The sequence below is a fragment of the Danio rerio genome, chromosome 4 (genome assembly GCF_049306965.1).
Source record: "Danio rerio strain Tuebingen ecotype United States chromosome 4, GRCz12tu, whole genome shotgun sequence".
NCBI lineage: Eukaryota > Metazoa > Chordata > Actinopteri > Cypriniformes > Danionidae > Danio > Danio rerio.
In genome coordinates, this window is record NC_133179.1 from 56,256,343 (window position 1) to 56,272,140 (window position 15,798).

Consider the following 15,798-nt stretch of genomic DNA (forward strand, 5'->3'; position numbering starts at 1 on the left):
CGCGCGCGGCTCTACTGGAGCAAAAGAGGCTTGGCAGAGGACGAGGAAGAGAGGGAAGCGCCGCTCCAGCGAGGGGGTGCTCGCTGCAGAGCCATTCGAGGAGAGCTGAGCTCCAGCGAGGGGGAGCATGAGCTGTCGCTCCTCCTCCTGTAAGCTGTTTTAATGCGTACACCAACCCCACCCCTAACCCTACCCCCAGTGACATCACTCGTAGAAGAAGTGCAAAAAAGGTGGAGCTCAAGCTTAAGCTCCCCCTCGCTGGAGCTCAGCTCTCCTCAAATGGCTCTGCAGCGAGCACCACTTGGCTCCAGCCAGGTCCGACGCTACCGCCTGAGCTCTGTCTTGAACCACTGTGCTCAGGGGAGAGCGCGAACGCAGTCCCCCACTACCAGAAATTATGCAGTCGAGATTCCCACATTTGGGGAATTCGCAGGGGTCAGCGTGGCCGGAGTGCAATGGCCAAGCCTCGCCCTGGGTGAACCACCTTCTTGATCATGGTATCTCCCCTGTCAGGTAAGTATGAGTTGCCGGGTGGCGCAAATGGCAGCTGCCGTTTTCTATCGGCCGTACTCCAGGGCGGTGATGCCCAGCCACCGAGCATGGGGAATGGGCCAGCAACCCCTGTCTCCTGACGGCGCTGTACTTGCAGCAGACGTGCCTGTGCCTGCAAACCACTCGCTAGTAACTGTGGCAACGCATGAAGAGTTTGAGCTTCCTCCAGATGCTTGCTTTGTGTTTTGTCATCAGTTGGGGCTGCCAACACATGGATTCCACCGGACGCACTCGATCTGGGCATAACAGACCCTCTATGGGGGGAGGGGAGGGGATCCTCCTGTTCTTTCTTTCTTTTCCTCCATCTGTTTTCTTTCTCTACAGATGCCGTTTTTCTCTGCTTAGTTTCTGATTTGGTCTATTTGGACATGTCGACCTCCTGCTTTGCTGCGGTTCGGACCGCCTTTGCCTAGAGCTCCGTGCTTTGCACTCTTGCCTTGTATGTTTTGTGTCCTGTTTTCTTACGTCAGCCTATCAGCACAGTGATCAAACGACATAGCTTGAAGAAGACGACGGGATCTACAAACGTTCCGCAAAAGAACTTCACTGACGAAAGCGGAAGCGCTAACGAAACAACCTCCCGCTGCAAGCACCTTACATTCCTGGGACGGGAAACCACCGACGGCTGGCTGCGAAATTGCCTCTGGTTCAGATTGGTTTAGAACCGTCCCTCTACCCAAAACGCCACAGACGTCTGCAAAAGATTGCAGTTCTTGAAACAAAGTTACCTCTGATCCGAGCCGAAGCGTTCGCTTACTTAATGGCAGATAAAATGATGACCTTTCACACGGTCTGCATTCGTTCCGTCAGTAACAGCGGCAGGCCGGTAAAAATAAAATTCTGACATTCCACAGGGCACACTCGCTCGGCGGACAAAAGCCACCGGGGGCTCTCTTTGCGTGTTCCTTCACCTGGTCAAACCGCTTTGAGGGGGGACCTTTCGAGTAGTTTTCGGCGTCAGAACGGGCTCTTCTAGCGACGGGTGGGCAGGCCTTCCACAGGCGCGCGCGGCTCTACTGGAGCAAAAGAGGCTTGGCAAAGGACGAGGAAGAGAGGGAAGCGCCGCTCCAGCGAGAGGGTGCTCGCTGCAGAGCCATTTGAGGAGAGCTGAGCTCCAGCGAGGGGGAGCATGAGCTGTCGCTCCTCCTCCTGTAAGCTGTTTTAATGCGTACACCAACCCCACCCCTAACCCTACCCCCAGTGACATCACTCGTAGAAGAAGTGCAAAAAAGGTGGAGCTCAAGCTTAAGCTCCCCCTCGCTGGAGCTCAGCTCTCCTCAAATGGCTCTGCAGCGAGCACCACTTGGCTCCAGCCGGGTCCGACGCTACCGCCTGAGCTCTGTCTTGAACCACTGTGCTCAGGGGAGAGCGCGAACGCAGTCCCCCACTACCAGAAATTATGCAGTCGAGATTCCCACATTTGGGGAATTCGCAGGGGTCAGCGTGGCCGGAGTGCAATGGCCAAGCCTCGCCCTGGGTGAACCACCTTCTTGATCATGGTATCTCCCCTGCCAGGTAAGTATGAGTTGCCGGGCGGCGCAAATGGCAGCCGCCGTTTTCTATCGGCCGTACTCCAGGGCGGTGATGCCCAGCCACCGAGCATGGGGAATGGGCCAGCAACCCCTGTCTCCTGACGGCGCTGTACTTGCAGCAGACGTGCCTGTGCCTGCAAACCACTCGCTAGTAACTGTGGCAACGCATGAAGAGTTTGAGCTTCCTCCAGATGCTTGCTTTGTGTTTTGTCATCAGTTGGGGCTGCCAACACATGGATTCCACCGGACGCACTCGACCTGGGGATAACAGACCCTCTATGGGGGGAGGGGAGGGGATCCTCCTGTTCTTTCTTTCTTTTCCTCCATCTGTTTTCTTTCTCTACAGATGCCGTTTTTCTCTGCTTAGTTTCTGATTTGGTCTATTTGGACATGTCGACCTCCTGCTTTGCTGCGGTTCGGACCGCCTTTGCCTAGAGCTCCGTGCTTTGCACTCTTGCCTTGTATGTTTTGTGTCCTGTTTTCTCACGTCAGCCTATCAGCACAGTGCTCAAACGACATAGCTTGAAGAAGACGAGGGGATCTACAAACGTTCCGCAAAAGAACTTCACTGACGAAAGCGGAAGCGCTAACGAAACAACCTCCCGCTGCAAGCACCTTACATTCCTGGGACGGGAAACCACCGACGGCTGGCTGCGAAATTGCCTCTGGTTCAGATTGGTTTAGAACCGTCCCTCTGCCCAAAAGGCCACAGACGTCTGCAAAAGATTGCAGTTCTTGAAACAAAGTTACCTCTGATCCGAGCAGAAGCGTTCGCTTACTTAATGGCAGATAAAATGATGACCTTTCACACGGTCTGCATTCGTTCCGTCAGTAACAGCGGCAGGCCGGTAAAAATAAAATTCTGACATTCCACAGGGCACACTCGCTTGGCGGACAAAAGCCACCGGGGGCTCTCTTTGCGTGTTCCTTCACCTGGTCAAACCGCTTTGAGGGGGGACCTTCGAGTAGTTTTCGGCGTCAGAACAGACTCTTCTAGCGACGGGTGGGCAGGCCTTCCACAGGCGCGCGCGGCTCTACTGGAGCAAAAGAGGCTTGGCAGAGGACGAGGAAGAGAGGGAAGCGCCGCTCCAGCGAGGGGGTGCTCGCTGCAGAGCCATTCGAGGAGAGCTGAGCTCCAGCGAGGGGGAGCATGAGCTGTCGCTCCTCCTCCTGTAAGCTGTTTTAATGCGTACACCAACCCCACCCCTAACCTTACCCCCAGTGACATCACTCGTAGAAGAAGTGCAAAAAAGGTGGAGCTCAAGCTTAAGCTCCCCCTCGCTGGAGCTCAGCTCTCCTCAAATGGCTCTGCAGCGAGCACCACTTGGCTCCAGCCGGGTCCGACGCTACCGCCTGAGCTCTGTCTTGAACCACTGTGCTCAGGGGAGAGCGCGAACGCAGTCCCCCACTACCAGAAATTATGCAGTCGAGATTCCCACATTTGGGGAATTCGCAGGGGTCAGCGTGGCCGGAGTGCAATGGCCAAGCCTCGCCCTGGGTGAACCACCTTCTTGATCATGGTATCTCCCCTGCCAGGTAAGTATGAGTTGCCGGGCGGCGCAAATGGCAGCCGCCGTTTTCTATCGGCCGTACTCCAGGGCGGTGATACCCAGCCACCGAGCATGGGGAATGGGCCAGCAACCCCTGTCTCCTGACGGCGCTGTACTTGCAGCAGACGTGCCTGTGCCTGCAAACCACTCGCTAGTAACTGTGGCAACGCATGAAGAGTTTGAGCTTCCTCCAGATGCTTGCTTTGTGTTTTGTCATCAGTTGGGGCTGCCAACACATGGATTCCACCGGACGCACTCGACCTGGGGATAACAGACCCTCTATGGGGGGAGGGGAGGGGATCCTCCTGTTCTTTCTTTCTTTTCCTCCATCTGTTTTCTTTCTCTACAGATGCCGTTTTTCTCTGCTTAGTTTCTGATTTGGTCTATTTGGACATGTCGACCTCCTGCTTTGCTGCGGTTCGGACCGCCTTTGCCTAGAGCTCCGTGCTTTGCACTCTTGCCTTGTATGTTTTGTGTCCTGTTTTCTCACGTCAGCCTATCAGCACAGTGCTCAAACGACATAGCTTGAAGAAGACGAGGGGATCTACAAACGTTCCGCAAAAGAACTTCACTGACGAAAGCGGAAGCGCTAACGAAACAACCTCCCGCTGCAAGCACCTTACATTCCTGGGACGGGAAACCACCGACGGCTGGCTGCGAAATTGCCTGTGGTTCAGATTGGTTTAGAACCGTCCCTCTGCCCAAAAGGCCACAGACGTCTGCAAAAGATTGCAGTTCTTGAAACAAAGTTACCTCTGATCCGAGCAGAAGCGTTCGCTTACTTAATGGCAGATAAAATGATGACCTTTCACACGGTCTGCATTCGTTCCGTCAGTAACAGCGGCAGGCCGGTAAAAATAAAATTCTGACATTCCACAGGGCACACTCGCTTGGCGGACAAAAGCCACCGGGGGCTCTCTTTGCGTGTTCCTTCACCTGGTCAAACCGCTTTGAGGGGGGACCTTCGAGTAGTTTTCGGCGTCAGAACAGACTCTTCTAGCGACGGGTGGGCAGGCCTTCCACAGGCGCGCGCGGCTCTACTGGAGCAAAAGAGGCTTGGCAGAGGACGAGGAAGAGAGGGAAGCGCCGCTCCAGCGAGGGGGTGCTCGCTGCAGAGCCATTCGAGGAGAGCTGAGCTCCAGCGAGGGGGAGCATGAGCTGTCGCTCCTCCTCCTGTAAGCTGTTTTAATGCGTACACCAACCCCACCCCTAACCTTACCCCCAGTGACATCACTCGTAGAAGAAGTGCAAAAAAGGTGGAGCTCAAGCTTAAGCTCCCCCTCGCTGGAGCTCAGCTCTCCTCAAATGGCTCTGCAGCGAGCACCACTTGGCTCCAGCCGGGTCCGACGCTACCGCCTGAGCTCTGTCTTGAACCACTGTGCTCAGGGGAGAGCGCGAACGCAGTCCCCCACTACCAGAAATTATGCAGTCGAGATTCCCACATTTGGGGAATTCGCAGGGGTCAGCGTGGCCGGAGTGCAATGGCCAAGCCTCGCCCTGAGTGAACCAACTTCTTGATCATGGTATCTCCCCTGCCAGGTAAGTATGAGTTGCCGGGCGGCGCAAATGGCAGCCGCCGTTTTCTATCGGCCGTACTCCAGGGCGGTGATGCCCAGCCACCGAGCATGGGGAATGGGCCAGCAACCCCTGTCTCCTGACGGCGCTGTACTTGCAGCAGACGTGCCTGTGCCTGCAAACCACTCGCTAGTAACTGTGGCAACGCATGAAGAGTTTGAGCTTCCTCCAGATGCTTGCTTTGTGTTTTGTCATCAGTTGGGGCTGCCAACACATGGATTCCACCGGACGCACTCGACCTGGGGATAACAGACCCTCTATGGGGGGAGGGGAGGGGATCCTCCTGTTCTTTCTTTCTTTTCCTCCATCTGTTTTCTTTCTCTACAGATGCCGTTTTTCTCTGCTTAGTTTCTGATTTGGTCTATTTGGACATGTCGACCTCCTGCTTTGCTGCGGTTCGGACCGCCTTTGCCTAGAGCTCCGTGCTTTGCACTCTTGCCTTGTATGTTTTGTGTCCTGTTTTCTCACGTCAGCCTATCAGCACAGTGCTCAAACGACATAGCTTGAAGAAGACGAGGGGATCTACAAACGTTCCGCAAAAGAACTTCACTGACGAAAGCGGAAGCGCTAACGAAACAACCTCCCGCTGCAAGCACCTTACATTCCTGGGACGGGAAACCACCGACGGCTGGCTGCGAAATTGCCTGTGGTTCAGATTGGTTTAGAACCGTCCCTCTGCCCAAAAGGCCACAGACGTCTGCAAAAGATTGCAGTTCTTGAAACAAAGTTACCTCTGATCCGAGCAGAAGCGTTCGCTTACTTAATGGCAGATAAAATGATGACCTTTCACACGGTCTGCATTCGTTCCGTCAGTAACAGCGGCAGGCCGGTAAAAATAAAATTCTGACATTCCACAGGGCACACTCGCTTGGCGGACAAAAGCCACCGGGGGCTCTCTTTGCGTGTTCCTTCACCTGGTCAAACCGCTTTGAGGGGGGACCTTCGAGTAGTTTTCGGCGTCAGAACAGACTCTTCTAGCGACGGGTGGGCAGGCCTTCCACAGGCGTGCGCGGCTCTACTGGAGCAAAAGAGGCTTGGCAGAGGACGAGGAAGAGAGGGAAGCGCCGCTCCAGCGAGGGGGTGCTCGCTGCAGAGCCATTCGAGGAGAGCTGAGCTCCAGCGAGGGGGAGCATGAGCTGTCGCTCCTCCTCCTGTAAGCTGTTTTAATGCGTACACCAACCCCACCCCTAACCCTACCCCCAGTGACATCACTCGTAGAAGAAGTGCAAAAAAGGTGGAGCTCAAGCTTAAGCTCCCCCTCGCTGGAGCTCAGCTCTCCTCAAATGGCTCTGCAGCGAGCACCACTTGGCTCCAGCCAGGTCCGACGCTACCGCCTGAGCTCTGTCTTGAACCACTGTGCTCAGGGGAGAGCGCGAACGCAGTCCCCTACTACCAGAAATTATGCAGTCGAGATTCCCACATTTGGGGAATTCGCAGGGGTCAGCGTGGCCGGAGTGCAATGGCCAAGCCTCGCCCTGGGTGAACCACCTTCTTGATCAAGGTATCTCCCCTGTCAGGTAAGTATGAGTTGCCGGGTGGCGCAAATGGCAGCTGCCGTTTTCTATCGGCCGTACTCCAGGGCGGTGATGCCCAGCCACCGAGCATGGGGAATGGGCCAGCAACCCCTGTCTCCTGACGGCGCTGTACTTGCAGCAGACGTGCCTGTGCCTGCAAACCACTCGCTAGTAACTGTGGCAACGCATGAAGAGTTTGAGCTTCCTCCAGATGCTTGCTTTATGTTTTGTCATCAGTTGGGGCTGCCAACACATGGATTCCACCGGACGCACTCGATCTGGGCATAACAGACCCTCTATGGGGGGAGGGGAGGGGATCCTCCTGTTCTTTCTTTCTTTTCCTCCATCTGTTTTCTTTCTCTACAGATGCCGTTTTTCTCTGCTTAGTTTCTGATTTGGTCTATTTGGACATGTCGACCTCCTGCTTTGCTGCGGTTCGGACCGCCTTTGCCTAGAGCTCCGTGCTTTGCACTCTTGCCTTGTATGTTTTGTGTCCTGTTTTCTTACGTCAGCCTATCAGCACAGTGATCAAACGACATAGCTTGAAGAAGACGACGGGATCTACAAACGTTCCGCAAAAGAACTTCACTGACGAAAGCGGAAGCGCTAACGAAACAACCTCCCGCTGCAAGCACCTTACATTCCTGGGACGGGAAACCACCGACGGCTGGCTGCGAAATTGCCTCTGGTTCAGATTGGTTTAGAACCGTCCCTCTACCCAAAACGCCACAGACGTCTGCAAAAGATTGCAGTTCTTGAAACAAAGTTACCTCTGATCCGAGCCGAAGCGTTCGCTTACTTAATGGCAGATAAAATGATGACCTTTCACACGGTCTGCATTCGTTCCGTCAGTAACAGCGGCAGGCCGGTAAAAATAAAATTCTGACATTCCACAGGGCACACTCGCTCGGCGGACAAAAGCCACCGGGGGCTCTCTTTGCGTGTTCCTTCACCTGGTCAAACCGCTTTGAGGGGGGACCTTTCGAGTAGTTTTCGGCGTCAGAACGGGCTCTTCTAGCGACGGGTGGGCAGGCCTTCCACAGGCGCGCGCGGCTCTACTGGAGCAAAAGAGGCTTGGCAAAGGACGAGGAAGAGAGGGAAGCGCCGCTCCAGCGAGAGGGTGCTCGCTGCAGAGCCATTTGAGGAGAGCTGAGCTCCAGCGAGGGGGAGCATGAGCTGTCGCTCCTCCTCCTGTAAGCTGTTTTAATGCGTACACCAACCCCACCCCTAACCCTACCCCCAGTGACATCACTCGTAGAAGAAGTGCAAAAAAGGTGGAGCTCAAGCTTAAGCTCCCCCTCGCTGGAGCTCAGCTCTCCTCAAATGGCTCTGCAGCGAGCACCACTTGGCTCCAGCCGGGTCCGACGCTACCGCCTGAGCTCTGTCTTGAACCACTGTGCTCAGGGGAGAGCGCGAACGCAGTCCCCCACTACCAGAAATTATGCAGTCGAGATTCCCACATTTGGGGAATTCGCAGGGGTCAGCGTGGCCGGAGTGCAATGGCCAAGCCTCGCCCTGGGTGAACCACCTTCTTGATCATGGTATCTCCCCTGCCAGGTAAGTATGAGTTGCCGGGCGGCGCAAATGGCAGCCGCCGTTTTCTATCGGCCGTACTCCAGGGCGGTGATGCCCAGCCACCGAGCATGGGGAATGGGCCAGCAACCCCTGTCTCCTGACGGCGCTGTACTTGCAGCAGACGTGCCTGTGCCTGCAAACCACTCGCTAGTAACTGTGGCAACGCATGAAGAGTTTGAGCTTCCTCCAGATGCTTGCTTTGTGTTTTGTCATCAGTTGGGGCTGCCAACACATGGATTCCACCGGACGCACTCGACCTGGGGATAACAGACCCTCTATGGGGGGAGGGGAGGGGATCCTCCTGTTCTTTCTTTCTTTTCCTCCATCTGTTTTCTTTCTCTACAGATGCCGTTTTTCTCTGCTTAGTTTCTGATTTGGTCTATTTGGACATGTCGACCTCCTGCTTTGCTGCGGTTCGGACCGCCTTTGCCTAGAGCTCCGTGCTTTGCACTCTTGCCTTGTATGTTTTGTGTCCTGTTTTCTTACGTCAGCCTATCAGCACAGTGATCAAACGACATAGCTTGAAGAAGACGACGGGATCTACAAACGTTCCGCAAAAGAACTTCACTGACGAAAGCGGAAGCGCTAACGAAACAACCTCCCGCTGCAAGCACCTTACATTCCTGGGACGGGAAACCACCGACGGCTGGCTGCGAAATTGCCTCTGGTTCAGATTGGTTTAGAACCGTCCCTCTACCCAAAACGCCACAGACGTCTGCAAAAGATTGCAGTTCTTGAAACAAAGTTACCTCTGATCCGAGCCGAAGCGTTCGCTTACTTAATGGCAGATAAAATGATGACCTTTCACACGGTCTGCATTCGTTCCGTCAGTAACAGCGGCAGGCCGGTAAAAATAAAATTCTGACATTCCACAGGGCACACTCGCTCGGCGGACAAAAGCCACCGGGGGCTCTCTTTGCGTGTTCCTTCACCTGGTCAAACCGCTTTGAGGGGGGACCTTTCGAGTAGTTTTCGGCGTCAGAACGGGCTCTTCTAGCGACGGGTGGGCAGGCCTTCCACAGGCGCGCGCGGCTCTACTGGAGCAAAAGAGGCTTGGCAGAGGACGAGGAAGAGAGGGAAGCGCCGCTCCAGCGAGGGGGTGCTCGCTGCAGAGCCATTCGAGGAGAGCTGAGCTCCAGCGAGGGGGAGCATGAGCTGTCGCTCCTCCTCCTGTAAGCTGTTTTAATGCGTACACCAACCCCACCCCTAACCCTACCCCCAGTGACATCACTCGTAGAAGAAGTGCAAAAAAGGTGGAGCTCAAGCTTAAGCTCCCCCTCGCTGGAGCTCAGCTCTCCTCAAATGGCTCTGCAGCGAGCACCACTTGGCTCCAGCCAGGTCCGACGCTACCGCCTGAGCTCTGTCTTGAACCACTGTGCTCAGGGGAGAGCGCGAACGCAGTCCCCCACTACCAGAAATTATGCAGTCGAGATTCCCACATTTGGGGAATTCGCAGGGGTCAGCGTGGCCGGAGTGCAATGGCCAAGCCTCGCCCTGGGTGAACCACCTTCTTGATCATGGTATCTCCCCTGTCAGGTAAGTATGAGTTGCCGGGTGGCGCAAATGGCAGCTGCCGTTTTCTATCGGCCGTACTCCAGGGCGGTGATGCCCAGCCACCGAGCATGGGGAATGGGCCAGCAACCCCTGTCTCCTGACGGCGCTGTACTTGCAGCAGACGTGCCTGTGCCTGCAAACCACTCGCTAGTAACTGTGGCAACGCATGAAGAGTTTGAGCTTCCTCCAGATGCTTGCTTTGTGTTTTGTCATCAGTTGGGGCTGCCAACACATGGATTCCACCGGACGCACTCGATCTGGGCATAACAGACCCTCTATGGGGGGAGGGGAGGGGATCCTCCTGTTCTTTCTTTCTTTTCCTCCATCTGTTTTCTTTCTCTACAGATGCCGTTTTTCTCTGCTTAGTTTCTGATTTGGTCTATTTGGACATGTCGACCTCCTGCTTTGCTGCGGTTCGGACCGCCTTTGCCTAGAGCTCCGTGCTTTGCACTCTTGCCTTGTATGTTTTGTGTCCTGTTTTCTTACGTCAGCCTATCAGCACAGTGATCAAACGACATAGCTTGAAGAAGACGACGGGATCTACAAACGTTCCGCAAAAGAACTTCACTGACGAAAGCGGAAGCGCTAACGAAACAACCTCCCGCTGCAAGCACCTTACATTCCTGGGACGGGAAACCACCGACGGCTGGCTGCGAAATTGCCTCTGGTTCAGATTGGTTTAGAACCGTCCCTCTACCCAAAACGCCACAGACGTCTGCAAAAGATTGCAGTTCTTGAAACAAAGTTACCTCTGATCCGAGCCGAAGCGTTCGCTTACTTAATGGCAGATAAAATGATGACCTTTCACACGGTCTGCATTCGTTCCGTCAGTAACAGCGGCAGGCCGGTAAAAATAAAATTCTGACATTCCACAGGGCACACTCGCTCGGCGGACAAAAGCCACCGGGGGCTCTCTTTGCGTGTTCCTTCACCTGGTCAAACCGCTTTGAGGGGGGACCTTTCGAGTAGTTTTCGGCGTCAGAACGGGCTCTTCTAGCGACGGGTGGGCAGGCCTTCCACAGGCGCGCGCGGCTCTACTGGAGCAAAAGAGGCTTGGCAAAGGACGAGGAAGAGAGGGAAGCGCCGCTCCAGCGAGAGGGTGCTCGCTGCAGAGCCATTTGAGGAGAGCTGAGCTCCAGCGAGGGGGAGCATGAGCTGTCGCTCCTCCTCCTGTAAGCTGTTTTAATGCGTACACCAACCCCACCCCTAACCCTACCCCCAGTGACATCACTCGTAGAAGAAGTGCAAAAAAGGTGGAGCTCAAGCTTAAGCTCCCCCTCGCTGGAGCTCAGCTCTCCTCAAATGGCTCTGCAGCGAGCACCACTTGGCTCCAGCCGGGTCCGACGCTACCGCCTGAGCTCTGTCTTGAACCACTGTGCTCAGGGGAGAGCGCGAACGCAGTCCCCCACTACCAGAAATTATGCAGTCGAGATTCCCACATTTGGGGAATTCGCAGGGGTCAGCGTGGCCGGAGTGCAATGGCCAAGCCTCGCCCTGGGTGAACCACCTTCTTGATCATGGTATCTCCCCTGCCAGGTAAGTATGAGTTGCCGGGCGGCGCAAATGGCAGCCGCCGTTTTCTATCGGCCGTACTCCAGGGCGGTGATGCCCAGCCACCGAGCATGGGGAATGGGCCAGCAACCCCTGTCTCCTGACGGCGCTGTACTTGCAGCAGACGTGCCTGTGCCTGCAAACCACTCGCTAGTAACTGTGGCAACGCATGAAGAGTTTGAGCTTCCTCCAGATGCTTGCTTTGTGTTTTGTCATCAGTTGGGGCTGCCAACACATGGATTCCACCGGACGCACTCGACCTGGGGATAACAGACCCTCTATGGGGGGAGGGGAGGGGATCCTCCTGTTCTTTCTTTCTTTTCCTCCATCTGTTTTCTTTCTCTACAGATGCCGTTTTTCTCTGCTTAGTTTCTGATTTGGTCTATTTGGACATGTCGACCTCCTGCTTTGCTGCGGTTCGGACCGCCTTTGCCTAGAGCTCCGTGCTTTGCACTCTTGCCTTGTATGTTTTGTGTCCTGTTTTCTCACGTCAGCCTATCAGCACAGTGCTCAAACGACATAGCTTGAAGAAGACGAGGGGATCTACAAACGTTCCGCAAAAGAACTTCACTGACGAAAGCGGAAGCGCTAACGAAACAACCTCCCGCTGCAAGCACCTTACATTCCTGGGACGGGAAACCACCGACGGCTGGCTGCGAAATTGCCTCTGGTTCAGATTGGTTTAGAACCGTCCCTCTGCCCAAAAGGCCACAGACGTCTGCAAAAGATTGCAGTTCTTGAAACAAAGTTACCTCTGATCCGAGCAGAAGCGTTCGCTTACTTAATGGCAGATAAAATGATGACCTTTCACACGGTCTGCATTCGTTCCGTCAGTAACAGCGGCAGGCCGGTAAAAATAAAATTCTGACATTCCACAGGGCACACTCGCTTGGCGGACAAAAGCCACCGGGGGCTCTCTTTGCGTGTTCCTTCACCTGGTCAAACCGCTTTGAGGGGGGACCTTCGAGTAGTTTTCGGCGTCAGAACAGACTCTTCTAGCGACGGGTGGGCAGGCCTTCCACAGGCGCGCGCGGCTCTACTGGAGCAAAAGAGGCTTGGCAGAGGACGAGGAAGAGAGGGAAGCGCCGCTCCAGCGAGGGGGTGCTCGCTGCAGAGCCATTCGAGGAGAGCTGAGCTCCAGCGAGGGGGAGCATGAGCTGTCGCTCCTCCTCCTGTAAGCTGTTTTAATGCGTACACCAACCCCACCCCTAACCTTACCCCCAGTGACATCACTCGTAGAAGAAGTGCAAAAAAGGTGGAGCTCAAGCTTAAGCTCCCCCTCGCTGGAGCTCAGCTCTCCTCAAATGGCTCTGCAGCGAGCACCACTTGGCTCCAGCCGGGTCCGACGCTACCGCCTGAGCTCTGTCTTGAACCACTGTGCTCAGGGGAGAGCGCGAACGCAGTCCCCCACTACCAGAAATTATGCAGTCGAGATTCCCACATTTGGGGAATTCGCAGGGGTCAGCGTGGCCGGAGTGCAATGGCCAAGCCTCGCCCTGGGTGAACCACCTTCTTGATCATGGTATCTCCCCTGCCAGGTAAGTATGAGTTGCCGGGCGGCGCAAATGGCAGCCGCCGTTTTCTATCGGCCGTACTCCAGGGCGGTGATACCCAGCCACCGAGCATGGGGAATGGGCCAGCAACCCCTGTCTCCTGACGGCGCTGTACTTGCAGCAGACGTGCCTGTGCCTGCAAACCACTCGCTAGTAACTGTGGCAACGCATGAAGAGTTTGAGCTTCCTCCAGATGCTTGCTTTGTGTTTTGTCATCAGTTGGGGCTGCCAACACATGGATTCCACCGGACGCACTCGACCTGGGGATAACAGACCCTCTATGGGGGGAGGGGAGGGGATCCTCCTGTTCTTTCTTTCTTTTCCTCCATCTGTTTTCTTTCTCTACAGATGCCGTTTTTCTCTGCTTAGTTTCTGATTTGGTCTATTTGGACATGTCGACCTCCTGCTTTGCTGCGGTTCGGACCGCCTTTGCCTAGAGCTCCGTGCTTTGCACTCTTGCCTTGTATGTTTTGTGTCCTGTTTTCTCACGTCAGCCTATCAGCACAGTGCTCAAACGACATAGCTTGAAGAAGACGAGGGGATCTACAAACGTTCCGCAAAAGAACTTCACTGACGAAAGCGGAAGCGCTAACGAAACAACCTCCCGCTGCAAGCACCTTACATTCCTGGGACGGGAAACCACCGACGGCTGGCTGCGAAATTGCCTGTGGTTCAGATTGGTTTAGAACCGTCCCTCTGCCCAAAAGGCCACAGACGTCTGCAAAAGATTGCAGTTCTTGAAACAAAGTTACCTCTGATCCGAGCAGAAGCGTTCGCTTACTTAATGGCAGATAAAATGATGACCTTTCACACGGTCTGCATTCGTTCCGTCAGTAACAGCGGCAGGCCGGTAAAAATAAAATTCTGACATTCCACAGGGCACACTCGCTTGGCGGACAAAAGCCACCGGGGGCTCTCTTTGCGTGTTCCTTCACCTGGTCAAACCGCTTTGAGGGGGGACCTTCGAGTAGTTTTCGGCGTCAGAACAGACTCTTCTAGCGACGGGTGGGCAGGCCTTCCACAGGCGCGCGCGGCTCTACTGGAGCAAAAGAGGCTTGGCAGAGGACGAGGAAGAGAGGGAAGCGCCGCTCCAGCGAGGGGGTGCTCGCTGCAGAGCCATTCGAGGAGAGCTGAGCTCCAGCGAGGGGGAGCATGAGCTGTCGCTCCTCCTCCTGTAAGCTGTTTTAATGCGTACACCAACCCCACCCCTAACCTTACCCCCAGTGACATCACTCGTAGAAGAAGTGCAAAAAAGGTGGAGCTCAAGCTTAAGCTCCCCCTCGCTGGAGCTCAGCTCTCCTCAAATGGCTCTGCAGCGAGCACCACTTGGCTCCAGCCGGGTCCGACGCTACCGCCTGAGCTCTGTCTTGAACCACTGTGCTCAGGGGAGAGCGCGAACGCAGTCCCCCACTACCAGAAATTATGCAGTCGAGATTCCCACATTTGGGGAATTCGCAGGGGTCAGCGTGGCCGGAGTGCAATGGCCAAGCCTCGCCCTGAGTGAACCAACTTCTTGATCATGGTATCTCCCCTGCCAGGTAAGTATGAGTTGCCGGGCGGCGCAAATGGCAGCCGCCGTTTTCTATCGGCCGTACTCCAGGGCGGTGATGCCCAGCCACCGAGCATGGGGAATGGGCCAGCAACCCCTGTCTCCTGACGGCGCTGTACTTGCAGCAGACGTGCCTGTGCCTGCAAACCACTCGCTAGTAACTGTGGCAACGCATGAAGAGTTTGAGCTTCCTCCAGATGCTTGCTTTGTGTTTTGTCATCAGTTGGGGCTGCCAACACATGGATTCCACCGGACGCACTCGACCTGGGGATAACAGACCCTCTATGGGGGGAGGGGAGGGGATCCTCCTGTTCTTTCTTTCTTTTCCTCCATCTGTTTTCTTTCTCTACAGATGCCGTTTTTCTCTGCTTAGTTTCTGATTTGGTCTATTTGGACATGTCGACCTCCTGCTTTGCTGCGGTTCGGACCGCCTTTGCCTAGAGCTCCGTGCTTTGCACTCTTGCCTTGTATGTTTTGTGTCCTGTTTTCTCACGTCAGCCTATCAGCACAGTGCTCAAACGACATAGCTTGAAGAAGACGAGGGGATCTACAAACGTTCCGCAAAAGAACTTCACTGACGAAAGCGGAAGCGCTAACGAAACAACCTCCCGCTGCAAGCACCTTACATTCCTGGGACGGGAAACCACCGACGGCTGGCTGCGAAATTGCCTGTGGTTCAGATTGGTTTAGAACCGTCCCTCTGCCCAAAAGGCCACAGACGTCTGCAAAAGATTGCAGTTCTTGAAACAAAGTTACCTCTGATCCGAGCAGAAGCGTTCGCTTACTTAATGGCAGATAAAATGATGACCTTTCACACGGTCTGCATTCGTTCCGTCAGTAACAGCGGCAGGCCGGTAAAAATAAAATTCTGACATTCCACAGGGCACACTCGCTTGGCGGACAAAAGCCACCGGGGGCTCTCTTTGCGTGTTCCTTCACCTGGTCAAACCGCTTTGAGGGGGGACCTTCGAGTAGTTTTCGGCGTCAGAACAGACTCTTCTAGCGACGGGTGGGCAGGCCTTCCACAGGCGCGCGCGGCTCTACTGGAGCAAAAGAGGCTTGGCAGAGGACGAGGAAGAGAGGGAAGCGCCGCTCCAGCGAGGGGGTGCTCGCTGCAGAGCCATTCGAGGAGAGCTGAGCTCCAGCGAGGGGGAGCATGAGCTGTCGCTCCTCCTCCTGTAAGCTGTTTTAATGCGTACACCAACCCCACCCCTAACCCTACCCCCAGTGACATCACTCGTAGAAGAAGTGCAAAAAAGGTGGAGCTCAAGCTTAAGCTCCCCCTCGCTGGAG

At 55.1% G+C, this 15,798-nt stretch overlaps 2 protein-coding genes, 1 long non-coding RNA gene and 10 other non-coding genes across 14 annotated transcripts in view; 3 read left to right on the forward strand and 10 right to left on the reverse strand.

Moving 5' to 3' along the window:
• Nucleotides 1–15,798, forward strand: part of si:ch73-110p20.1 — a 592,105-nt gene that overhangs the window by 550,932 nt on the left and 25,375 nt on the right.
• LOC137491103 (uncharacterized) overlaps nt 1–15,798 on the forward strand; it is a 1,183,352-nt gene that overhangs the window by 89,896 nt on the left and 1,077,658 nt on the right. The gene's annotated exons all lie outside the window — the stretch shown is intronic.
• Nucleotides 1–15,798, forward strand: part of LOC137489733 (uncharacterized) — a 281,585-nt gene that overhangs the window by 48,282 nt on the left and 217,505 nt on the right. The window lies entirely within an intron of this gene.
• On the reverse strand, nt 358–521 carry LOC141384139 (U1 spliceosomal RNA). Its single transcript, XR_012405195.1, has one exon. It is a non-coding gene; the product is annotated as a U1 spliceosomal RNA (small nuclear RNA).
• LOC137494457 (U1 spliceosomal RNA) lies at nt 1,912–2,075 on the reverse strand. The gene has a single exon (XR_011014415.2). It is a non-coding gene; the product is annotated as a U1 spliceosomal RNA (small nuclear RNA).
• LOC141384035 (U1 spliceosomal RNA) lies at nt 3,465–3,628 on the reverse strand. The gene has a single exon (XR_012405085.1). It is a non-coding gene; the product is annotated as a U1 spliceosomal RNA (small nuclear RNA).
• On the reverse strand, nt 5,018–5,181 carry LOC141384141 (U1 spliceosomal RNA). The gene has a single exon (XR_012405197.1). It is a non-coding gene; the product is annotated as a U1 spliceosomal RNA (small nuclear RNA).
• Nucleotides 6,571–6,734, reverse strand: LOC141384157 (U1 spliceosomal RNA). The gene has a single exon (XR_012405213.1). It is a non-coding gene; the product is annotated as a U1 spliceosomal RNA (small nuclear RNA).
• Nucleotides 8,125–8,288, reverse strand: LOC141384036 (U1 spliceosomal RNA). The gene has a single exon (XR_012405086.1). It is a non-coding gene; the product is annotated as a U1 spliceosomal RNA (small nuclear RNA).
• Nucleotides 9,679–9,842, reverse strand: LOC141384140 (U1 spliceosomal RNA). The gene has a single exon (XR_012405196.1). It is a non-coding gene; the product is annotated as a U1 spliceosomal RNA (small nuclear RNA).
• LOC141384038 (U1 spliceosomal RNA) lies at nt 11,233–11,396 on the reverse strand. The gene has a single exon (XR_012405087.1). It is a non-coding gene; the product is annotated as a U1 spliceosomal RNA (small nuclear RNA).
• LOC141384039 (U1 spliceosomal RNA) lies at nt 12,786–12,949 on the reverse strand. Its single transcript, XR_012405088.1, has one exon. It is a non-coding gene; the product is annotated as a U1 spliceosomal RNA (small nuclear RNA).
• Nucleotides 14,339–14,502, reverse strand: LOC141384142 (U1 spliceosomal RNA). The gene has a single exon (XR_012405198.1). It is a non-coding gene; the product is annotated as a U1 spliceosomal RNA (small nuclear RNA).